The sequence below is a fragment of the Chiloscyllium plagiosum genome, chromosome 35, assembly GCF_004010195.1.
Source record: "Chiloscyllium plagiosum isolate BGI_BamShark_2017 chromosome 35, ASM401019v2, whole genome shotgun sequence".
Taxonomy (NCBI): Eukaryota; Metazoa; Chordata; class Chondrichthyes; order Orectolobiformes; family Hemiscylliidae; genus Chiloscyllium; species Chiloscyllium plagiosum.
The window spans coordinates 27,227,234-27,251,943 of NC_057744.1; the positions used below are offsets into that span (position 1 = coordinate 27,227,234).

Consider the following 24,710-nt stretch of genomic DNA (forward strand, 5'->3'; position numbering starts at 1 on the left):
AACTATACCAGTCATATACATATTGTGAGCAGGTCAGGAACTGGATAATCAACTGTGCATCACCTCCTGATTTCTCAAAAGCAATTGCCATCTACAAGGCACATGTTGGAGTATTTCTCAGAATGCTGAAAAATGCATCTTCAACAACACTCAAGAAGCTCAACATCATCAAGGACAAATTAATCTTTTGATGGGGACCAACCCACCATCCTCTCCCTTCACAGTCAACAATTCAACAAGTTTGTCTTCATTGCTCACCTTATATTATCGGAGTTGGGACATCATATTGAGGTTGTACAGGACATTGGTGAGGCCTCTTCTGGGGTACTGGACACAGTCCTGATTGTCCTGCTATAGGAAGGATATTATTAAATTAGACAGGGCTCAGAAAAGATTTACCAGGATATTTCTGGGAATGGAGGGTTTCAGATATGAAAATTGACTGGAAAGGCTGGGACTTTTTTCACTGGAGCATAGGAAGTTGTGGAGTGACCTCATTGAGGTTTATAAAATTATGAGGGGCATAGAAAAGGTGAACGACAAGGTGGAAGAGTTCAAAACTAGGGGGCATATTTTTAAGGTGATAGGAGAAAGTTTTACAAAGGTACAATTTTTTTGATAGAGACTGTAATTTGTGTATGGAATGAATTCCCAGAGAAAATTATAAACTCAGGTAGTGTTACAATGTTTAAAATATGAATAGGAAAGGTTTGGAGCGATATAGACCAAGTGCAAAAAAGTGGGACTTGTTTAGTTTGCGAACGTGGTTGACATGGATTGGGTGGACTGAAGAATCTGTTTCCGTGCTGTATGACTCTAAAACTCAATGACTCTATCGTTTTTATTGAAGATTTTCATGGAAGATTTTGCTCTGTAAACCGGAGTGAGTTTTCTAGTGTTATCATCCCAAACTCACCTTATTAACTGCCTACCTTATGTCACTCCTCTGAGCTATCAATGGGCTAGCCCAATTCTCCCACTCACCGTAGCCAGAAGTACATTTCACAGAGTACTATTTACTCTCAGCATCCCTATCCTAACTAGATTCATAGGGCAGAATTTTCCCTGGCCCTCAATGGCCAGAAACCCGGGAGAGTCATGTGAGAAGTCAAACAAAGCCTTTCTTATCATTGAGAGCAACAAGTCACATTTCCCTACTAAGTTCCGGATGTTGAGATGAGATTCTCGCTAGACTTTTGAAGACTTACTTGCAGTGGTGGTATTCTCATGTATCCCATGCATCTGTGACCTCGTCCCTCTAGATAGCATTGGCCATGAGTTTGGAAGGTCCTGTCTAAGATTTAAGAATCGAGCTCAACATCTCCCAGGCTGATCTTCACCCATCCCTTTGTTTGCCCAATTAACTGCCAGGTTCGGGGTGGCATTGGGGTGTGGGGTGGGGGAGGGGGATGGTGGGGTTCAATGATTCCTGCATCATATTGCTCTGTCTCTCTCTCTCTCTCTCTCTCTCTTTCTCTCCCTCTCTCTCTCTTTGGCGTCCAACTCAACCTATCATTTACTCCTCCACACACCCCCCCCCTCCATCCTATCTTCAACATAAATGGCAACTTTTTCCTAGTTCTGAAGAAGGATCACTGGACCTGAAACGTTAACTCTGCTTCTCTCTCCACAGATGCCTCTTTCTACTGCTGGATTTTTCCAGCAATTTCTGATTTTGTTACCATCTCCTCAAAGGGTCCTTTGAATGGGTCTTAAATGCTGGAATAGCTGGCAATGTCCACATTCCACAAACAAATCCAAAAAATTGTCCATTCTTCAAGGTACTGTTGAATAAGGAGCTGCCTACCATCTGTTTCTCTTTCCAAGAGTAAAAGTTTAAATTATTACAATCTTAAACTGCTTCCTTGCTGTTTAGTGAGTAACTAATTCTGGAAATTAAGTTGCACAGGAAAGATCAAACACGAGAGCCCTGTTGTATGATTACACACAGATGAAGAATGTTTACTTATACTACTGTAACAAAGACACTATTTATTCTTAGCAAGTTTTGAGAAGATTTGTAGATCAGATTAAGGTTCTGGATGTAGGTTTGCTCACTGAGCTGAAAGGTTAATTTTCAGCTGTTTCGTCACCATACGAGGTAACATCATCAGTGAGTCTCCGGATGAAGCACTGGTGGCATGGTCCACTTTCTATTTATGTGTTTGAGTTTCCTTGGGCTAGTGATGTCATTTCCTGTGATAACATCATTTCTTGTGGTGATGTCCTTTCCTGTTCTTTTTCTCAGGAGAGGTAAATGGAATCCAAGTCAATGTGTTTGTTGATCGAGTTCCGGTTGGAATACCATACTTCTAGAAATTCTTGTGCGTGTCTCTATTTGGCTTGTCCTAGTATGGATGTGTTTTCCCAGGTGAAGTGGTGTCCTTCCTCATTCCTATATAAGGATACTAGTGAGAGAGGGTCATGTCTTTTTGTGGCTAGTTGATGCTCATGTATCCTGGTGGTTAGTTTTCTGCCTGTTGTCTGATGTAGTGTTTGTTACAGTCCTTGCAAGGTATTTTGTAGTTTAGCTTGTTGTCTGTATAGGTTCCTTCAAGTTCATGAGCTGCAGTTTTAGTGTGTTGCTGGGTTTGTGGGCTACCATGATGCCAAGATGTCTGAGTAGTCTGGCAGTCATTTCCAAGATGTCTTTGATGTAGGGGAGAATGACGGGTTTCTGGACGTGGTTTGCCTGATTGTTGGGGTTTGTTGCTGTGAAATCAGTGGACTGTGTTCTTTGGGTACTCATTCTTTTTCAATACACTGTATAGGTGGTTTTTCTCTGCTCTTGTGTAGTTCCTCTGTGCTGCAGTGTATGGTGGCTCTTTGAAATAATGTTCCAATGCAGCTTCATTTGTGGGTGTTGGGATGATTGCTTTTGTATTTGTATTTGGTTCAGTATTTGGTCAGTTTATGTTGTTTTCCCATAGACACTGGTTTGAAGTTCCTTATTGGCTGTTTGCTCTACTATGACATCTAGGAATGGCAGTTTGTTGTTGTTTTCCTCCTCTTTCATGAATTTTATGCCAGTAAGGGTATTGTTGGTGGTCTTGAAGGTTTCCTCTAATATATTTCATTTAGTGATGACAAAGATGTCATCCACGTAGCAGGCCCAAAGTTTGGATTGGATGATTGGTAGAGCTGTTTGCTTGAGTCTCTGCATTACTGCCTCTGCTAAGAATCCTGATATCGGAGATCCCATGGGTGTTCCATTCATTTGTCTGCATGTTTTGTTGTTGATGGTGAAGTGGGTGGTAAGGCATAGGTCCACTAGCTTGACGACATTTTCCTTGCTGATGAAGTTGGTGGTGTTCAGTGTCTGTGTCTTTGGTTCTTCTAATTGTGTATTAAGTGTTTCAGCGACCAGGTTGAAGTTGATGGATGTGAACAGGGCTGTTACGTCAAAGGAGACCATTATTTCATCCACTTCTATCTTGGTGACTTTGATGGTCTTCAGGAATTCTTGGGTGGAGTGGATGGAGTGGCATGAGTCTTCTACTAAATGATGTAGTCTTTGGTGGAGCTCCTTGGTCAATCTGTAAATTGATGTTCCAGGTAGTGAGACTATGGGTCTAAGGGGGCCTCCTGGTTTGTGAACTTTGGGTAATCTTTCGAAGAGTGGTGTGTTGGATCCATCTGGTTTCATTTTTTGGAAGTCAATCTTATTTGCATCTCCAGATTTCTGCCCATTTACTACCCCTGAGAAAAATAACAGGAAATGACATCACCACAAGATATGACATCACAAACCCATGGAAACCTAAACACATAAAGAGAAAGCGGGCCATGCTATCAGTGTTTCTTCCGGAGGTTCGCTGATGATGTTACCGAGTGTGGTGACAAAACATCTGAAAACGAACTTTCCAGCTCAACCTACATCCAGGACTATTTAATCTCCGTGACTGTTGCAAACTGCATTGATTTCCAGTTCGTCAGTTTCGAATAATACTTTGTGACACTATTCGTTCCACATATTTTCTTGTACTCCTCACCCCCTATTTAGGACTCCCCCAACTCAGGGGAAAAAAATGTCTATTTACGCTATCCATGCCCATTAAGATTTTATAAACCTCTATAAGGTCCCACCTCAACTTCTGACACTCCAGGGAAAACAGCCCCAGCCTATTCAATCTCTCCCTATAGCTCAAACCCTCCAACCCTGGCAACATCCTTGTAAGTTTTTTTCTGAACCCTTTCAAGTTTCACAACATCCTTCCGTAGGAGGGAGAACAGAATGCACACAGTATTCCAAAAGAAGAAAATCATCACCATTAATGGCTCCATATGATTTTATTTTGAAGACCTTGTCAAATATTGGAAAAGAAGCTTGTTTTATATTGACTTCAGTCTGTCAATATAAGAAACCCTGTTTGAATTAGACAACACACAAGCTGATTGCATAATTTAAATCTGAGAATATTTGACATGACTAGCTGTTAAAATCTACTTTCCGATAGAATATGGGTGGCACGGTGGCACAGTGGTTAGCACTGCTGCCTCACAGCACCAGAGACCCGGGTTCAATTCCCGACTCAGGCGACTGACTGTGTGGAGTTTGCATGTTCTTCCCGTGTCTGCGTGGGTTTCCTCCGGGTGCTCCGGTTTCCTCCCACAGTCCTAAAGATGTGCAGGTCAGGTGAATTGGCCATGCTAAATTGCCCGTAGTGTTAGTTAAGGGGTAGATGTAGGGGTATGGGTGGGCTGCGGGTCGGTGTGGACTTGTTGGGCCGAAGAACCTGTTTCCACACTGTAAGTAATCTAATCTAATTTTGAAGACCTTGTCAAATATTGGAAAAGGAGCTTGATGCAAAATTTCACCAGTGCAATAAACCAACAATGGAAAATGCAACCTGCAAGTAGATCAAAGGCTAATATTTTCTTCACAGTGATGATTTAACTTCAGATTTACAAACAATACAAACTAACCTAAAGCACATCTACCCACCAACAAAAGTTGCTTTCGCTAAAACATTTAGGAATAGCCGCCATCATATTGAGTAATTAAGCGTTCACCATAAGATGGGTCCCAAAAGACAGAAGCCTCAGTCCTTAGGAAGTGCTCAGGGATCATTCATAAAGCAGTATGCTTTCCTATATTGTTCAGAGTATTGAGTAAAGGAGTTGGGATCCCATGTTGTGGCTGTACAGGACATTGGTTAGGCCACTTTTGGAATACTGTGTGCAATTCTGTTCTCCCTCCTACGGAAGGATGTTGTGAAACTTGAAAGGGTTCAGAAAAAAACTTACAAGGATGTTGCCAGGGTTGGAGGGTTTGAGCTATAGGGAGAGATTGAATAGGCTGGGGCTGTTTTCCCTGGAGTGTCAGAAGTTGAGGGGTGACCTTATAGAGGTTTATAAAATCTTAATGGGCATGGATAGCATAAATAGACATTTTTTTCCCCTGAGTTTGGGGGAGTTCTAAATAGGGGGTGAGGAGAAGGATTTAAAAGGGACCTAAAGGGCAACTTTTTCACGCAAATGGTGGTGCATGTATGGAATGAGCTGCCAGAGGAAGTGGTGGAGGCTGGTACAATTAAACATGTTAAAGGATGGGTATATGATTAGGAAGGGTTTAGAGGGATATGAGCCAAGTGCTGGCAAATGGGATTAGATTAATTTTGGAAATCTGGTTGGAATGAATGAGTTGGAGCGAAGGGTCTGTTTGCATGCTGTATGTCTCTATGACTCTATGACTCTCTGACTTTATTATTCAAATCCTTGACAAATATAGCTAGTAGGCATTCTCTAGTGACAGTTCTGCTGCAAACTCCACATAGTTTATTGAATCATAAGTATGTCCTTCACAGATGGAGTTTTCTGCAGCAGCCTTTCTGTGACAGCTAGACTGTTTCCTTTCAGTTTGGCTTGAGTTTACTCATATATTTCTGTTGAACCACATAACCATGTCAACATTTCATTTACGTGGGCAATAGCTTCTTTCACCTTGGGCTAAATCCAGACAGACGAGATATAGACCCAGATCTTCAGGTCAGGATTGGAAACCCTATTTCTGATCCTGAATGGACAACATTTACCTGAAGACATGTTCCCATGCCAACTTCTGAATCAAGAGCCTTCTCAGCTGAAGTCACCCAGCATAGTTCAGATCCCATGAAACCAGTAAGAAGTTGAAACAATGCACTTTTTTTTCATGAAAATAGCTGTCCTATTTGAGGATTTAAAATTTCTGAAAGCACATTTACAATCTCCGAGAGTGGAAAGTGTGTAATCAAGTGAGGGTATTGATGCGCAATGGGTGAGGGGTTGGAATGGTAGCTGGTTGAGACAGTGGAGTTCCAGGTAAATAACAAAGCAAGGTATCAAGTGAATAAGGAGGTTAAGTGCCAGGTGGGTGGGGTAGCAGGTGGCTAAATGGCTGTGGTGCCAGCAGGATAAGATGGTAGAATGAGAGATGGGCAATGGTTTGTGGTTAAGTGGATGAGGGGGAAGGCTGCAGACAGGTTGGGTCGTGTGCCAGGTGGGTGAGATGATATGGTAGCAGCAAAGTGAACGAATACGCAGGTCAGGTTTGAGGGGTTGAGTGTCATTTTGGGTCAGGGGGTATTCGTACGTGGGGAGTCAGATGGTTTCTGGAGGGGACTTATCAGGTTTGAGGAGAATGATCAGTCAGCTTCGGGGTTGGGGGGGACGGGTTCAGTGATTCCTGGGTCATATTGGGATTCAGCGAATCAAATCCGGTTGGGAGATCAGGGTGGGTCCAATGGGATATCAGGGTTTGGATGTCAAGGATGGGAGTAATCAGTGATGAGTCAAGGAGGAGAGATCAATTAAATAGTTATCTGTCAACTAAAGCAGGTTTGATTCCTAATCAGAACCCTCTAAAAAGATCAGTTCTGACTCAATATATTCATAGAGTTCCTGTTGTCTAGTAATTGCCCCTCAGGAAGTTTCAACTTCTTGGCCAAATCTCATGCAACAATTGCACTAGGACTTTCACATAGTCCTGAGCTGCAACTCCAACCTTGAGTGCTCCAATGATACCGATCCAAAAAGAAAATCTGAGCCATAATAATTCCTTTCTGACTGCCCTGTCGAGAGTGTAGTACTGGAAAAGCACAGCAGGTCAGGCAGCTTCCAAGGAGCAGGAGAATCAATGTTTCAGATGTAAGCCCTTCATCAGGAATACAGTTTCAGAACAGCTACAATTGAGTGAGTCCATGGGTAAAAAGGGACTCTCTATAATACATATGTTCCAATTTGATTCATTCAGATGGCTTGCTAGTATGGGAGCTTAAAATGTAGACCAGTTCTGTTTTGATTTTGGGGAAGTGTCACAGGAGAAACGCTTTGCATTCATCTGATTCTATCCATTACCTGAGTGTGGGTGGCAAAGCTTAAAGACAGAGAAGTATTCACCAACATCTTCTATTGGTGACATATGTCGGAACAAGTACATTTATTCACGTCCCTCAAAATGTTAGGTTAAAGTTGCAAATTGTGGAATGCCAGAGATCTGAGACCAAAACAGAAATTGTTGGGGAAATTCAGTGGGTCTGGTAACAACTACGGAGAGAAGATAGAGTTAACATTTTGTGTCCAGTCACCTTTCTTCAACGTCACTTTACTTGAAACATTAACTCCGCTTTCTTCCCACAGATGCTGCCAGACCTGTTGAGTTTCTTCAGCAATGTCTGGTTTTGTTGAAAATTTTACATGCCCAGTTCCTCATTAATGGTATCTAATCCAACTCTCTTGAAATAGTTTTCATTTGCCATATTTGTATTTACTGTTGATATTTAACTCATTTAAACTAGAGAGGTAAAGAAATTGAAAGGTACTTCAGTGACAAGAGTAACTTTATAAGTCCTTTACTCACGAGTTCAACACTGTTTTTAATCTGTTGGACAACCATGTGCAACACATTACAAAGTTATTTTCTCCTTCAGTCATCTTTAGTTGATTTTATTTTTAATCTTGTTATGACACCCTTTTGGCTCAGATCCCACCTGAGCCAAGGCCTTCATGTGGCCCAGTGGAAGGGAGACTGCCATTACACAACAAGTGTCTTAATAATTGCTATTATACTTAAAAGATTTCATGTATTTAGCCCTCTGTCTCCAAGTCATGGACACAAGTTCACCACTTTAACAGGAAGCAGCATACATTTAGAGTGGGTTAAATGCAAAAGGGATGTCATTTACACAGGAAGAAAGGAGAATATAAGAATGAGGTGACTTTCTCCAGCTATACACCTCCAGCCACTCAGAACCACCCTCGAGAGGTTGGCTAGAATTGCACTAACATGGAGCAACTTTTAATTCCATCTGTTTTAGCTAAACATAATACAGAACAAATAAAAGCTAAAGCAGAAAAATGCTGGGAAAAAGAAAACAGAATTTCCCTTAACTCCATCAACTTCCAACGTTAACATTTTCAAACAGGCTTCTGATACTTCCTTCTCCAAATCAAAGTGGCTACTTCCTTGTCCTAGACTGTCGTCTATACATTATCCTAGAACACAATCTCATTGTTATTCCAAGACCTTTTTGAAAGGCTCCTAAATATCTTTACTAATCTAGATTTGTTTCCACAAAGCATGACCTTATTCCAATTCTCTCTCATGCTTCGACTCACTATATTTGACTATTAACTTGCAAATTGTCTGAGATATTTCCTTATATGTGAAGAACTATTAAAAACAAATTACCTTAAATGCAAGAAAGCAAGAAAGCTCAATAATTTCATCACTCACCTAAAACTTAAAAGTCTGCAGTGAGAGAGCTTCTTTGAAAGTTGGAGCCAACGATTCCAAAGAGAATGTGCTAGCCCAAAGGAAAAGAAAATCAAGGTCAGTGCAATCTGTTCAACATATGTTCCTGAATTCAAAGTTGCATTTTCTTTTGTTCCCATTTTAATCATTTTAGTTTTCCTCCCTGTTGACTTTAGTCTCTTATTCCACATACCACGCAACAGCTGGTGGAGCATAAAGAGGACCTATTCCCAGAATTCCCACATTCCTTGTATTTGAGTCAACTGTTTGGAGGTCGAGCACCCTTGGGCTATACATAATCCAATTTGCCCTAATTTTCCAAAGGGATTTGTCTGATTTTTGTTCAGCTCCTTTCCATTTTTGTACAGCTTTTGTAACTTTTAGCCAAAGAGTATAATCCTGAGCTTTGATACAATAGAAATTAAATTTGGACCGTGCAGCATCTCCATTAATACCACAACTGAATGGTTGGACAAGCCAAATTCTGTATAATACTAATTTTATTAGATAGCGCCCACAGGATTAATAGGACAGAATAATTACTCCCATGCCTTTGAAACAAGAATAATTAGAACCAATTGTGAAAACGAAGATTTGTACTCAACACTACAAACATTATTGTATTAACTCATAGGATTGGAGGCAAGTCCTAGCTTCCACTGATACCAGTAATCTTATTAGTTTGATGAGATGGTCTAGGTCATTCCATTTGGCCCCAGGTCCTGCACTCTGAAATATCCTCCCCATACCTCTCTACGTGTCCAGACTTGAAGTCACTCATTAAAACTACCCCTTGAGTAACATTTTGATCATTTGTCTGATTTTCCAAGGATAGCGTTTAAACAGATATCGTTACTTCACTTCTTTTTTTTTACATTAAGGAAGCGGTTTGCATTTCTGATGGGAGATTCCAATCAGGGTGCCTTCAGAAATACCTTATATCTGCCAGATTTCTTGTAGTGAACGGCATATGCCCAAAAGGTCGATTCTCCTAGTCCTCGGATGCTGCCTGACCTGCTATACTTTTCCAGCGCCACACTTTTCAACTCTGATCTCCAGCATCTGCAGTCCTCACTTTCTTATAGTGAACGATAGCCAAGAGAAGACAAAGTGCAGCATTTTTCACAACAGTTAGCCACCATAATCTGTGAGATAAATATACAACATCACAAGCACTTTGAATGTTCTTATAAAGTAATATGTACATAAGCTAAGTGTGACATTAGCTTGTTAGGAGGGTTGGGTGCCAAGTGGTTCAGGTGGGTAATGTGTCAGCTGGATAGAGGTAGGGTACTCGGTTTTTAATTTACTAGATACATAGGTTGTTGGGGATATGTAAGATAGGGTACCAAGTATGTATGGTGAGAGGCTTTAGGTGGGAAGTTGGTTAGGAAAGTGACCAAGTGGTTAGGGTAGATTGGGATTGGGATGGGCTGGAGATATTGTTTGAAGTGAGGGCATGAGAGCAGGGAGATGTTGGGTATTATGAAATGAATGGGAATTTGTGTCTTTGGGTGGGATTCTTGTGTTGGGGAAGAAGTGTCTGTTGGGCCCTGTACCTTTGGTGGGTGGTTTGTTAGGCCCTTTGATTGTCTGGTCTCTAAGACTGATATGTCAAAGCCTGGGAGGTGTAAAAGAAGATGTGTAGTTAGATGAATGTGTGGTAAGCTGGGGTCAGTTTAACAGTTACATGGCAGTTAGACTGGATACTAAATAGTTTAACTTTTCCTGAGTTACCATTTACTTAACTGCTTTGGAGCCATCCGAATTTTCCAGTTTTAATGGACACTTTTAGAAAGATCTAGGCATAGGGGAATTGCCCAGTGAATCTGCAAGTCTGTTAGATCTGGACTTCCACAAGGTTATGATGCATAACTTTCTACGCTTCAGAAAATACTATTTGATGATTGGAAAACCTGGGCCAAATATCTCCTGAAGAGACTTGATGATATATTTCATGTTTTTTTATGCACTTGTGAAACATTTTGGAAAGTTTTGATATATGAAAGGTAATTTTGATTCTTTTTGCCATACACTTCTGTACATACAGCTTCTTGCACTGAGAACATTTCTTTCCCCAAAATGGATGTGCGTTTTACTCATTTCCATGATATCTTCCACAGCATTTGCTCTTGGTCTTTGTTGAGGATTGTTCTGCTCTGTATGCCTTGACAGCATAAAGCAAGACCTTGACTATTCCGTTATGAATGTGCTTTAACAGTTAATTCACATACTTGGTGTTTCTGCACAGATCAAATGCGCTGTGGTGTGAAATTTTGTCTTCTCTACATGAATGTTTTCATTTTTGGGTCCCTTAGTCCTGATACAATCATGTCTTTCATTACTTCATCCTTTACCTCTGAGAATTCAGTTTTCTGCGACTATGTTAATGACATTACATATTGATTGATGGACACTATTTCACTTTGTTCTCTAGTATTGAATACATGCCGCTCACATGTAATGTTCTCTTGAGGATTAAAGCATGCCTTCAAAATTTTTAAAATTACTGCTGTCTGTGTTTTTTTACTCTTCAAAGAGATTCAGGGTGGAATATACTTTCAATAGTCTTCCCAAAAGTAATAAAAGTGCACTGACATATTGTTCTTGTTTGCCATTGTTCTTGAAAGAATTTTTAAATTTACCTCATGTTTCCAGTCATTTGAACTCGAAAAGACATAGCCAAATTTTCTCAGACAATGTGATCTTGTTTTAGTTTTCTTTTCCACCAGGTCACTCACAGATGTACAACTGGACTTTTTATAACCGCTATGGACACTCATCTCTTTGAACATCATGTTTCAAGTGAACAACACAGCAGTAGGTTTAACATGAGGACTTCATTGAAGTGAAGCTTAAAATACCTCCCACACAGGTGGGTGCCTCCTGGTAAAGGCTACGTCACTATGGCAGACTACAACAGACAGTACATGATTATATTCCAATCTAAATAATACACATACCTTATCATCACAAACAAAACCCGATCCAATTTTTATAACGATGATGCAAGTGAATTGATTCTGCCAACAACTGCAAGAGGAAGCTTATGTTCCACCTATACTTTTTGCTAAACTATGATATGGATTTTGGTGAGTTAGTGTCACAATGAAATTACCTCTTCCATTTCAGATACTTATTCAAGATCTTAATGGAGCTGCATGAACCAAAAGAGGTGTCACCATCAGCGCACATTGAATTTTTGATTTAGTTATCTTATTCCTCTCAAAGTTAGGTTAGATATTGATGCACATCTTTGAAGTTGGACCCACTGAATTTAAAGTACAGAATGACTCAAAGGAAAAAAAGTATTCATCTTTATCTTCTGAAGCAGACCTCCCACCAATAACACTGTAGCTCAATGGTTAGCACTACTGCCTCACAGGATGAGGGTTTGATTCCACCCTCGGGTGAATGTCTGCGTGGCATTTGCACATTCTCCTCAAGTCCGTTTGAGTTTCCTCCAGGTGGTCCAATTTCCTCCCACTGTCAAAAGATGTGCAGATTAGGTGGATTGGCCATGATAAATTGCTCATTGTGTGCACGCTAGGTGGATAAGCCATAGGAAATGCAGGGTGACAGGGATAGGGTAGGGGTGGGTGTGAGTAGGATATCTACTTCAATGTTTATTCTTTTTTAAGCCCTTTTGTGCAACACACGAGTTTAATTTTTATTTGAATTTTTTTCTGGTAATGAAAAATGATGCAATTGAGTATTTTGCTATTGGAGTATGAGCATCAATATCACTTGCCCTCAGTTGAGCTGCAGCTCAGAGGTCCTCCTGCCATTTTGCTTCAATTTGCGTGGTTCCCAAATAACTCCACACCAGTCCATTTTCTGTGCCAGTATATCTGAGGGCTGTCTGACTGAGATTATATTAGCTTGAGTGGAATTTTCTTCTCTGGACCCTTGACCCTCTGAGGACTATGTTGAAACAATCCAAACTTGACAAATATAGTAATTATTCCTTACGTGTATCAGTCAGAAGACTTTCGGAATCAATCCTTGTGTGCTGGATCTGAGTTGCAATGTCAACATCAATGTCACTGTAATACCCTGATCCCTCATTAACAGACATTTCTGGCCCATTAATTCCACATGTCAGTGTGCAGACCGGTATCAGCAAGATGCAAGAGTAAAGAAATGACTGCTTTTTTGTGCATTTAAAGTTTTGATATGTTAGAAGAGTTCAATACCGAAAGATAAAAGTGGTTGCCTGAAAACACTATGAACAAATTACCTACTGTTTAATCTTTGAATGACTCAAAGGTGATTGCTTCACTGTCAGATGAAAGCTATCTAGATTAGAGATGCCACACTGACTAAGCATCTGCCTGCCCACAACATAGAGACCTATCTTCCTTCTGTCAAATTGACAAAGCTTAAAAGCCTTGAATGCTGTGCACATCCACAGTGATATGTGCAGCAAAGATCACACCACCCACTAATGTCATTTCAGTTCTGTTAATACGACATTGGTAATCAAAGCAAAATAATCCGCTGAACTGTCATTTTAATATCACATCATAACCTATCAAGGATTCAATTTATTTGAGCAAAAGAAATCAAGATTTCAATTCTCATCCAACCAAGCACTCCATTATCACTTTATGTACAAATATTAGACTGTTCCAGATGCAGCACATTTAATTGGACTGCAGTCCCTTTATGTCTTATCAAGGGCAACAGTTGTAAATGTTGTCACATCCTATCATCCAAGGTTTGACTATAAATCCTCCAGCTAATGTGTTCAGAAGAACATTACCTTTCTGAGCTGACCTTTTTTTTAATAAGTTCATCGCAAGATCATACTTTTGTCGACATCTGCTTCAGCATAATGAAACGTGTATGCAGAATTTTCTTTGGTAGGCTGGAAATACAACTATATGTTAATTTGATTAGATTAGGTTCCATACAGGGTGGAAACAAGCCCTTCGGCCCAACCAGTCCACACTGACCCTCTGAAAAATAACCCACCCAGACCCATTTCCCTCTGATTAATGCATCTTAACACTATGGGCAGTTTAGGCAATTCACCTGACCTGCACAGCTTTGGATTGTAGGAGGAAACCGGACTACCTGGAGTTGTATGGGCTTCCTCTTGGTGCTCTGGCTTCCTCCCAAAGTCCAAAGGTGTGTAGGTTAGGTGAATTGGCCATGCTAAATTGCCTATCATGTTCAGGGAAGTGTAGGTCAGGTACATTAGTTAGGGAAATGGGTTTTGGTGGGTTACTCTTCAGAGAGTTGGTGTGGATTGTTGTGCTTAAGGGCCTGTTTCCACACTATAGGGATTCTATAAACTCTTTCTGTCTTTCTATAAACTGATAGTAACAGCAACAGCTGAGCTAAGGGGAAAGACAGTACAGCAATGGAGTAAGCAGCTTTTGCTGAATGAGCTGGCACAGGATTGGAAACTGAGTTCAGAGTCATTTACATATTGCTTATCAACCTGCTTAGAAAGACATCTGAAACGGGTAATGCTTGAACACAGGTCTGCGAGGGTCAAAGGTAGGGACACAGTTACTGAATCACAGAAGCCCCCTCAGATTCCACTCTTTGGCATGATGGGAATTACTCATCAAGTGACAATATCTGTAGACCATCACCTTAGCTTTTATAATGTTTCCCATCATCCTCTAGGAACTTTGTGGTGAATTTCATGCATAATTAATGCACAAAAGCAGCAATTTATTTAAACTCACGAAAAGTTTGACTGAGGTCTGTCACTTTGTGGAGAAATAGCTGGATGATTTACAAGTAAACGACATAATGTTCATTAAATTCACCCTTTATTTCAACAGATTCTGGGCTAATATCTCATTGAAACTAACTAAAGATTGACAATACTAATGCACTTGGAGAAAATAACTAGACAAAGAACACAATTAGTTTTTTTGTGAGAGATAAATTGATGAAGTTAACAATTCTTTTAACCAGGTATGGATAGAATATTCTAATTACTGACTGAGGTTTAAACCCGAGGCAAATCCAGATGAATTTAGGGTATTTTGCCTGTCAAACACACCAAGTGTTAATTTGCATACTTTGTGTTTTTTTTAATTGTGAACATTGATCTGTCAATTTTCAAAGTCACTTCCTGTTCTTTAAAAGACTCTATGAACATATGAAAAGTGCATTTTTGTGTCAGCAGTTTAGTTGACTTATCAATTGCATAAAAGTAAATAACTCTGAACCAACATTTATATCAGTCTTCCAAAGACTGTTTTCACTCTGATGTCCAGCCACATATGAATTCAATAACAGCAAAGGCGGTAACTGTGCAGGTTCTCTCTCTCTCTCTCTCTCTCTCCTGCACTGACCTCACCATGTGCTTCCTTTGTCTGTTCTTCTCCCTTTTAAAACTGCTGTTGTTTTGCCTTTTTTTTTTCCGAAGCTCCAAAACAATGCAGCAGCATATAAAACAGTAATTGCTGCTCCTGGGAATTCAAGGAAAATCACCTCCAGCACCTAAAATACCTCAAAAAAAGGAGCAGCTCTGACAGCCAGAAATTTTTCCCATCCTCCATCTTGGATTACCCAGAAACTGCATTGTAAATCATAAATGATGCTTGCATTGCGTAGCAGAGACAATCCTCTTACGAATTGGAATGAGATTCGAAGTCTGATTCACAGATGAATTATTAACTATTACCTGAGCTTTGGTGAGCAGGAAAGGCAAATGTGCCTATGCTTGAGTTCTAAACTTGTACTCCTTATAGATGGCAATGTGAATCAATTAAATTCTCCTATTCATGAATTTCTCTCTAGTTTCTCAATTTAAATTATTTTAGGTATATGAACATGAGCAAGCACTCATTGTCCGTCCAGTGGTTGTAAGCTACCATCTTCAAATTTTGCAGTTCATGCAGTGATAGTGCTTTTACGGGGTTATTAATTTGAGTACTCTTGGATTCTCACCTCACATTGATGATGGAAAGGCCATATATGTTTAGTAAGAATGTTTTGTGGCTCGCAAGGGATCTCTGAAGTGATGGTATTCCCAAACACATGGCACCATTGCCATCCTAGATGTAAAACATCAAGGTGTTGATATTATTGATGGAGAAGATTTGGTGAGCTCCTATCGTCTCTTCCATGGGCACTGCAACCTGAGGATAATGTGGATGTTTAGGGTAACAGATGGGCTGCCAATCATAGGAACTACTTTGTTCCGAATGGTGTTGAGTTTCATGTAAATTGGTGCAACTCTATCCATTCAAGTATGGAATATTCTATCCTAGTGCTGATTTGAGCCTTATAGGCAGTAGAGTGATTTTGAAGAATAGGGAGATAAGAAACTTGTAGCAGGATATCCAGTTTCAGAGTTTTGTATCCTCTCAGTCATGTCAAAACTCATCTCCAGAACAGCATAGATATTAATGTATCCAATTCAATAAATAATCATATTTCAATGCAACACTTTTCAACAAAATACACATGACATTAAATACAAATCAAATCAAATTAAATCATGCCTCACTAACTTGATTGAATTGTTTGACGAGATGGCAAAAAGAATAATGAAGACAGAGCAGTAGAAGTTGTCGATATGGACTTCAGCAAGGCATTCAACAAAGCTCCGTGTTGTAGATTGGTTAACAAAATTAGATCACATGGCTTCCAGGCCAATTGGATACAAAATGTTCTTGAAGGTAGGAGACAGAGGGTAGTGGTAAGGGGTGTTTTTCAAAATGGAGGCCTGTGACCAGTGTTGTGCTGCAAGGGTCAGTCCTGGGTCCACTGCTCTTTATCCTTTATATATTTGGATGCAAACAAAGGAGGTAACATTAGTAAATTTGCAGATGACACCAAAATTGGAGGTGTACAATGGGACCTTGATCAAATGAGCCAATGCAAGGAGGAGTGGCAGTTGGAGTTTAATTTAGATGAATGTCATGTATTGTATTTGAATAAGGCAAGCCGACTTGTGCAAATTAATGGTAGTGCCCTAGGAAGTTTGGCAAATAAACAGACTTTCAGGGTGCAGGTACATAGTTACTTGAAAGTGGAGTAGACAAGGTGAAGAAGAAGGTGTGTGGCATGCTTGTCTTCATTGGTCAGTGCATTGAGTATAGGGGTTGGGACATCACATTGCAGCTGTACCGGACATTGGTGAGGTCACTTTTAGACTACTGCATTCAATTCTGGTCTTCCAGCTATATGAAAGACATTGTTAAACTTGGAATGGTTCAGAAAAGATTTACAAGAATTCATATTGCCAGGATGAAAAGTTTGAACTACAGGGACATGCTGAGTAGGCCTGGAGTGTCGAAGACCATTTTATGACCTTATAGAAGTTATCAAGACCCATGAGGGGCCAAGACAGGGTAAATAGACAAGGTAGTTTTTCCCAGGGTAGGGTAGGACAAAGCTAGAAGGCGGAGGGTTAAGGTGAGATGGGAAATGTATAAAAGGAAACTAAGGGGTAACTTTTTCACACAGAGGGTGGTGCGTGTACGGAACAAGCAGCCGGAGGAAGTGGTGGTACAATTACATTTAAAAGGCATCTGGATGAGTATATGAATAAAAAGGGTTTAGAGGGATATAGGCCAAGTGCAGCAAATGGGACGAGGTCAGATTAGGATATCTGGTCAGCATGGATGAGTTGGACTGAAGGATCTGTTTCCATTCTATATGACTATGAATCTAAATGATTCACTTTAAAGTATGCCAATAATGCTTTATTGGAGTGTGCTATTACACAAGGTTTAATTATACAAATTGACATTTCAATTGTAGAAGTGATTTGTGAAGGTTGCCAATTTTACTTCCCATAAGAATAAATGAATGTAGTTTCCTCAGTATTTTAAAAACTCAGCTAACTGCATAACCAATGAAGATATGGACACGTTATTCTATAAAACGGGAAACAACATTGTGCAATGAAGTGAGAAGTTATAGGGCAAATTAGAATTGTTCTTTTAATTTTAGTTTCCTCAAGTTATTTTACAAGCTCTGACCAACAGATTTATTATAATGTAAATGTATACAGATTCTTGCAGGTACTTGAACTGAGTCAGTATTGAGATGCCACAGTTTGTCTTTTAATAGTTGAATTGTCCAGTATGATATTAATTTTATTAAACCTCAATTTTTCTTCTTTTAAATGTGAATGTATGTATGGAAAGCCATAGATAGGCCTCACTGACTAACCTCATAATGCTCATTTTCAGTTTTGTTTACTTAACACCAGATGCGTTTTACAACATTTTTCTTCATAATTACATCATTTACAAAAATAAAATGATTAAAATGAACTCTCAAGCTACCCGTTAGCAATTGAAGAGCTAGATTTTGTAGCTTTCCAGGTCTTTCATGCAATAGTTTTTTTTTCCATAAATGTCCAAAAAGACTTATAGTTACTCTTAACCATTATATTTCTGGGATATATACAGCAATGGGCCTATATTTATGAACAAATATTACTAGTGTTAACTCCAACTCTGCTGATTTAAAAACTCCTAAGATGTACACTTTGGCTTGACTTCCAGTCAGACTGATTTGTGACTGATTTGTTTGTGAGGTGGAAGCATCAACACTAATCAAAAACGTAGGAACAGGAATAAGTCACTTAAACTATCAAGCCTGCCTCATCACTCAAAATGATAATGGGTGATTGAACACCACTTTTACATTTACTACTTTCATAACCCTGTAGCCATTGATAATCAGAAGTCTATCATTCTCTGCCTTAAACTTACTCAAAAGATAAGTTCACTAGTCCCCTGTAATAGAGTATTTCGAAGGGTCTAATTAAAAACAATTCCCCTCATAAGTGGCATCCTCCTTATTTTTAATTTATTCCACTGTTGTTTTTGACCAGCACACACTCCAAGGCTGAAGGGCTATTTTATTTCTGTGCCGACTCTATGCATCTGTGTTTCTAGACTCCCCAATCAAAGGAAAGCTCTTGTCTGTTTCATCCCTGACTATGGAGTCCCCTATAACTTGTCTTCTTCTACTCTTTCTCCTCCTCTCCTGTCCAGCTGATTCACCCATCATGCCATGGGATTAGCACTGGCTGCACTCCCCTGAGGAGCCATCACCCACACCATTTTCCAAAATGGAAACTAATTAACAAGCATGATAAACTCAGGGGCCTCCTGCATTCTTGTTTTTCTTAGACTGCCTGGTAGTCCTCCATTGTCTTGCTGTCAGTATGCTTCTAATCTGCTCCAAGACCACACGCCCTCTATATGTGTTTTCCAAATAGTCTCCTACCCTCATGAATCCAGCCAGTACACAAGTTCCAAAAGCTGGAGTTCAAACTAGTGCAGCTGATGACACTTCCTGCAGAATGTTTGCCTGGGTCACATGATATATCTATGACTTCTCACGTATCACAGGAAGTACAATCCTTTTGTCCCTTCTGACTTGCCATCCCTAACTCTAAAAACTATTTGTTACCCTTCAGATTAGCGTGGACCTACTGCATAAATTTACCAAATTATTTTTTATGAAAAGAGTGAAAAACAAGCCTGGAGACTTAAACACAAACTGAATACCCAATTTCCACTTTTAAAGTTGCTGAGCAGGTTTGACCAGTTTCTATTACTTTCCCTGCACTAGCTCACTAGCATCATTGAATTTCAATTTTGAGCTTATACATTACTTTATTAATTTAGCAAATGTGAATCCCCAGACAGAAGGTTTGACTCCTTATTTGTTGAATTTAATACATGCAAACAAGTAAATTAGGAGCAGGAGCAGGTCATTAAATGTCCCTTGCTCCACTATTCAATAAGACCATGACTGATCTGATTATGGCTTCAAATCCATCTATCTGCCTACCCCTGATAACCATTTAATCCTTTATTAGTCAAGAATCCAGCTACTGCTGTCTTAATAATATTCAATGACTGAACATACACCACTCTCTGTGGAAGAGTTCCAAAGACTCATGACCATCTGAAAACAAAATCCTCTCCATCCTGCATCTTTAACACAATGTCCCTTATTTTAAAGTTGTATATGTTCCCAGTTCTAGTTTCTTCCACAAGGGGAAACATTTTTGCAGTTTCCTGTTCTAAAGAAGGGTCACTGGACACAAAACATTAACGCTGATTTCTCTCCACAGATGCCGCCAGACCTACTGAGCCTTTACATCAATTTCTGTTTTTGTCAATGACTTGTTATGTTTGCCATTCCTTGATCTAAACAATGTCTGGTGATAGAATTTGTTTAGGGACATTACTCCTCATGGGGCAATGGGATGGAATATTGTTGAAGAGGGAAGCACAGAGTGAGTAAGTAAGCTGTAGAGTGGATGGTCTCAACCAGCCTGTGCATTTTCATGAATCAGTGGATGTGCAAGGAGACTGGTGTTTATGAGAACAGCAAATTAGAGTTGTGCGTGTGTGTGTAGAGTATAATATGACAAGTGCTGCATTCTGGAAGTCTCTGACAGTCATATTCCATGGAAAATCAGAAAATTTGGGTCATAGGTTATTTCATTTTATTTTAATTATTGTCACGTGTACCTGAGTACAGTGAAAAACTTTGTTTATGAGCAGTATAGGCAGAACATATAATTGAATATAAAGGCAGAGATGTACTTCTGAGGCTATATAAAGCTCTGGTGAGACCATATTTGGACTATTGTGTGTAGCTTTGGGCCCTATATCTTTGGAATGTCATATTGGCCCTGGAGCATGTTCAGAGAAGGTTCATGAGAATGGTCCCAGGAATGCAAAGCCTAACATATGAGGAGTGTTTGAGGACTCTGGGTCTATACTTGATGGAGTATAGAAGAAGGAGAGGGATCAAATTAAAACTTATAGCATACTAAATGGTCCGGACAGAGTAGATGATGGGAAAATGTTTCCATTGGTAGGTGAGACTAGGATCCGAGGGCACAGCCTTAAAGTGGAAGGCCTTTTAGAATAGAGATAAGAAGAAACTTCTTCAGCCAGTGAGTGTAAATCTATGGAATTTACTGCCACAGAAGGCTGTAGAGGCCAGGTCATTGAATATATTTAAGATGGAGATAGATAGGTTCGAGATTGTCAAGCGGATCAAGGGTTACGGGGATCAAGGCTTACAGGGGAACAGCTGGAGAATGGGGTTGAGAAACTCATTAGTCATGATTGAATGGCAGAGCAGATTTGATGGGCTAAATGGCTTAATTTCTACTCCTATATCTTATGGTCTTACGGTCTTATCATGGTAAGCAAGGACATACAAATCATCGGGTGAAAAAAAAACTTAGAACGAGGCATATAGGTTATGTCACTTTCTGCTTTTGACTTTGGCTGCTATTTTCTTTTGATACTCCCAGAAGCACAAAGTACAATCTAGTGTCTCTCCCAAGTATACTGAGTTGGGATCATTCTTCAGTCTCTGTCTTCTCATGTTGATACGCAATTCTTTTTTAGCACTGCCATTATGGAGATAAAATGCAATGGATATGGTTCTGGTCTTCAATGTGCTGCAATTGCCTGTCAACTTTGTAATAGTTTTGTTAAGGATCTGATTCAGAGTGCAGGATGGAGCTTGTGTGGTACAACAAGTGTCATCAGCATAGCTGGATCCTGAGTATCCAATTATCAATAGAATTGACCTGACTGACAGTAATCAGATCAAAACATGTCCACTTGTCTTTTGAAAGCAGACTCCCAATTCTGGCCACGACTGGATGTCTTCATCCTTGCTTGTGGCTCCCTATTCAGTCCAGAAATTAATTAGATATGTAGATAGAAAGATAACAGGTAGACTGGTCGAACCATGAAGAGCTGGAAAGCACAGCAGGTCAGGCAGTATCCAAGAGTTGATTTTTCGGGCACAAGCCCGTCATCAGGAATGTGATATGGTTATATTAGCAAATTAGGAGCTTAGTGTAACATGGCCCTTGGTTGAGGCATTCTGAGATAAACAAAAGCTATTGAATGTAAGCTTAATTTAGAACTGCACAGTCATAGTGGAGACATGAGCCATTCACTCCACAAAGAGACACAATCATGGTAATGAGTAGAAACTCATTAGCGTTACAGAGAGATAACTGGTGCAAGTGAGATTTTCAAGGGATGTGGTCAACAGACATAGGCATAGCAGGAACTTGATTAGCCTTACAATATTCTGGTCCTCGGATGCTGCCTGAACTGCTGTTCTTTTCCCTAAAGCGCAATAGGGAACATCTCTGGGGCACCCGCACCAATCAACCACACCGCCCTGTGGCCCAACATTTCAACTCCTCCTCCCACTCTTCTGAGGACATGGAGGTCCTACGCCTCCTTCACAGCAGCTCCCTCACTACCCCATGCCTGGAGGAGGAACGCCTCATCTTCCGCCTCGGAACACTTCAACCCCCATTTATCTCTCCACCCTTCAGGCACTCTGCCGGTATTCCTGATGAAGGGCTTTTGCCCGAAACTTCGATTTTCCGGCTCCTCGGATGCTGCCTGAACTGCTGTGCTTTTCCAGCACCACTAATCCAGAATCTGGTTTCCAGCATCTGCAGTCATTGTTTTTACTTAGCCTTACAATACGGAGCTCTCAAATACTCGCAGCAAACCCATCTGCCTAATTAATCCTTTTAAAAGTAGTTTATTTTGACTAATAGGGTAGCAACTTGTAGAACCAGAGACAACATGAAGATATGCAACTTTACACAATCAGTTACAGTATTATACACTGTTGTTTTATCAAAAAGACATGGAAGAGATTAAATAACAAATTTCCAAACAGAACTAGATAAATATTTGAAAGGGAAACCATGTGAAAAGAGCAGTGTAGTGGTAATAATTTTATTCAGAGTGACATGAATGTGGAAATCAACATCTGATTGACTGACTGAGGTGAATAGTATCAGGCATGTTTGTGTGAGAAGCGGAAAAAGGGTTGTGCTGATCAGTATTAGATGAGCATTAATATAGGTTGGATTGAGTGGTCCACTCCTGTGCTTTATGTTCTGTACAGTTTTCAATACTTGGATAGTTCTTCGAAGGACCAGAAGAGTTATAACAGACTGAGTGGTCTCCTTCAGTGCTGTTTCATTTTATGATTCTATTATATCATCTCTTTACTGTAATCTTCACACATTTGATTGTTTTTAAATTCTTTGCATCACCTTGAGTAGTTCTCCTGGATGTATGTCCTAAATAACTCATTGTCTTGTTAATTTGTATTGATTCTCTTTCACTTTATGTTACATTTTCTTTCTCATTCGAGATATTCTTCTGACTTTTAATTATGCTTGGTTTCATTATCACACTAAATCTGAATATAATCAATAATATATCCATTGTTTCAATGTTCTCTTTGTATCTCAGACAGTTAACAAAATTGATAAGGCTGTTGTAATCTTGAAGGTCACACTTGTATTTATAATTCTCTTAAAAAGTACTCTTAAATCTGTCTTCTTGTGATTTCCAAAATATTATTCTGATTCATAATCTCACGATTTTTGCTGCCGTTGAGGTTGCATTGAGCTCTACATACTCTTGGAGAAATTCTCAGTGGGTAGGGACCAGGAACCTGTCTTCATTCCATTCTATTTATCAATAGGCACAATTTTACATCTCAGAGGGGTTGGATTGCAAAGTAGAGGGACACATGGTTCAGTTTCATAGAGTCTTACATAGACCACACGTGGGGTATTCCTTTCAGTTTTGGGATTCACATTTCAGGTTTTAGCCTTGGAGTGAATAGAACAATTAGGAGGTTAAATTCTGAGGACAAATGACATAAATATCACTTATGCTTTCTAGTGTCTGAGGTTAAGGAGTGGTTTGATTGAAGTGTTTAGAAAGTTCACAGCTAGGATTTAGTTTGGAAAAAATAGCTCCTCAAGGAGTGTTGTCAAGAAGAAAAGAATGGAATCCTAAAATTATTGCAAGAATATCCTGGGGAAAAATGTTGTGGGAGCATTTCTTCCTACAAAGGAGAACAGAAACCTCCCCACAGCAGGCCACAAGTATGAGCTGTAAGGAGAGACTAGAAAAACTTGGGTTGCTTTCTCTAGAGCGGCGGAGACTGAGGAGCTGACTTGACAGAAGTCTATAAAATTATGAGATGCATAGATAAGGTTGATGGTCAGAATCTTTCTCCCAGAGTTGTAATGTCTAATACTAAGGGGCATGTATTAAAGAAGGAAAGTTCAAATGAGTTGTGAGGGGCAAATGTTTTACAGAAAGAGAGGTGGAAGTCTGAAATCCGCTGTTAGACGTATTGGTGGAAGCAGATGTGATGGGGTGTTTAAAGGACTTTTAGATAAGCATATGAATATATAAGGAAAGGAGGCTTATGGATCAAGGGCAGCCAGAAAGGATTAGTTTAAATTTGGTGTCATGTTTGCCACAACAAAACGGGCTGAAGGCCCTGTTCCGGTGCTGTACTGTTTTTTTTTCTGTGTTCCAAATATGAACCATTTGAACTCTTAGGATGGAAATGAATAGGTTTTTGTTGAGCTTTTCGAATATGTGGAGCTTGAATGCTCATCAACGCTGTCTAATTGAATAATGGAAAGTGATGACATCTCACAATATATTGTTGTTATCTGGAATATTGCTTCTTGAAGTGGAAATAAAATGGATTTTGGTTTTCAGATTTTAGCTTAGTTTTTAGTTTTGTTGAATATTTGACTTTATTGACAGAAATTAATTTTGACCAGTGAGCTAAAATGAACAGCATTTACTGGGAATGATATAGCTTAAAATAAATGACCAGCGATCGAACAGTGGAGATATTTGCTCAGGAATTCAGTGTCTTGAGTTTTCAAATCTGAGAAACAGAGACTGTGGTAAAGGGGCCTAGGGACAAGTTCGTTCCCAAAGAAACAATTTCTTTTAGACAGAAACAGGTAGATCCAGAGAGAAGATGCTGAATAACAAAGTATTATTATTAGGAGTCCAAGTACTCTCAGCTGTTGAGCTGTCTTGAGTTGTTTAGAAGAAAAGTAGAAAGAAAAGGATGTGAAATTGTCAAAGAGGGAGACCTCCTACAAGGCTACTTCGGAAATGAGTTAAGAATCCTGTATTCAGCT

At 39.7% G+C, this 24,710-nt stretch overlaps 1 long non-coding RNA gene across 1 annotated transcript in view; it reads right to left on the bottom strand.

The window, feature by feature from the left end:
- Window positions 1-268: 268 nt before the first annotated feature.
- The window catches only part of LOC122540522, a 33,444-nt gene continuing 9,002 nt past the window's right edge, over window positions 269-24,710 (bottom strand). Inside the window, exons 2-3 of the long non-coding RNA XR_006309341.1 lie at window positions 8,714-8,783; window positions 269-351 (exon numbers count right to left, since the gene is read on the bottom strand). This is a non-coding gene — a long non-coding RNA (uncharacterized LOC122540522). The remainder of the gene's footprint in view (window positions 352-8,713; window positions 8,784-24,710) is intronic.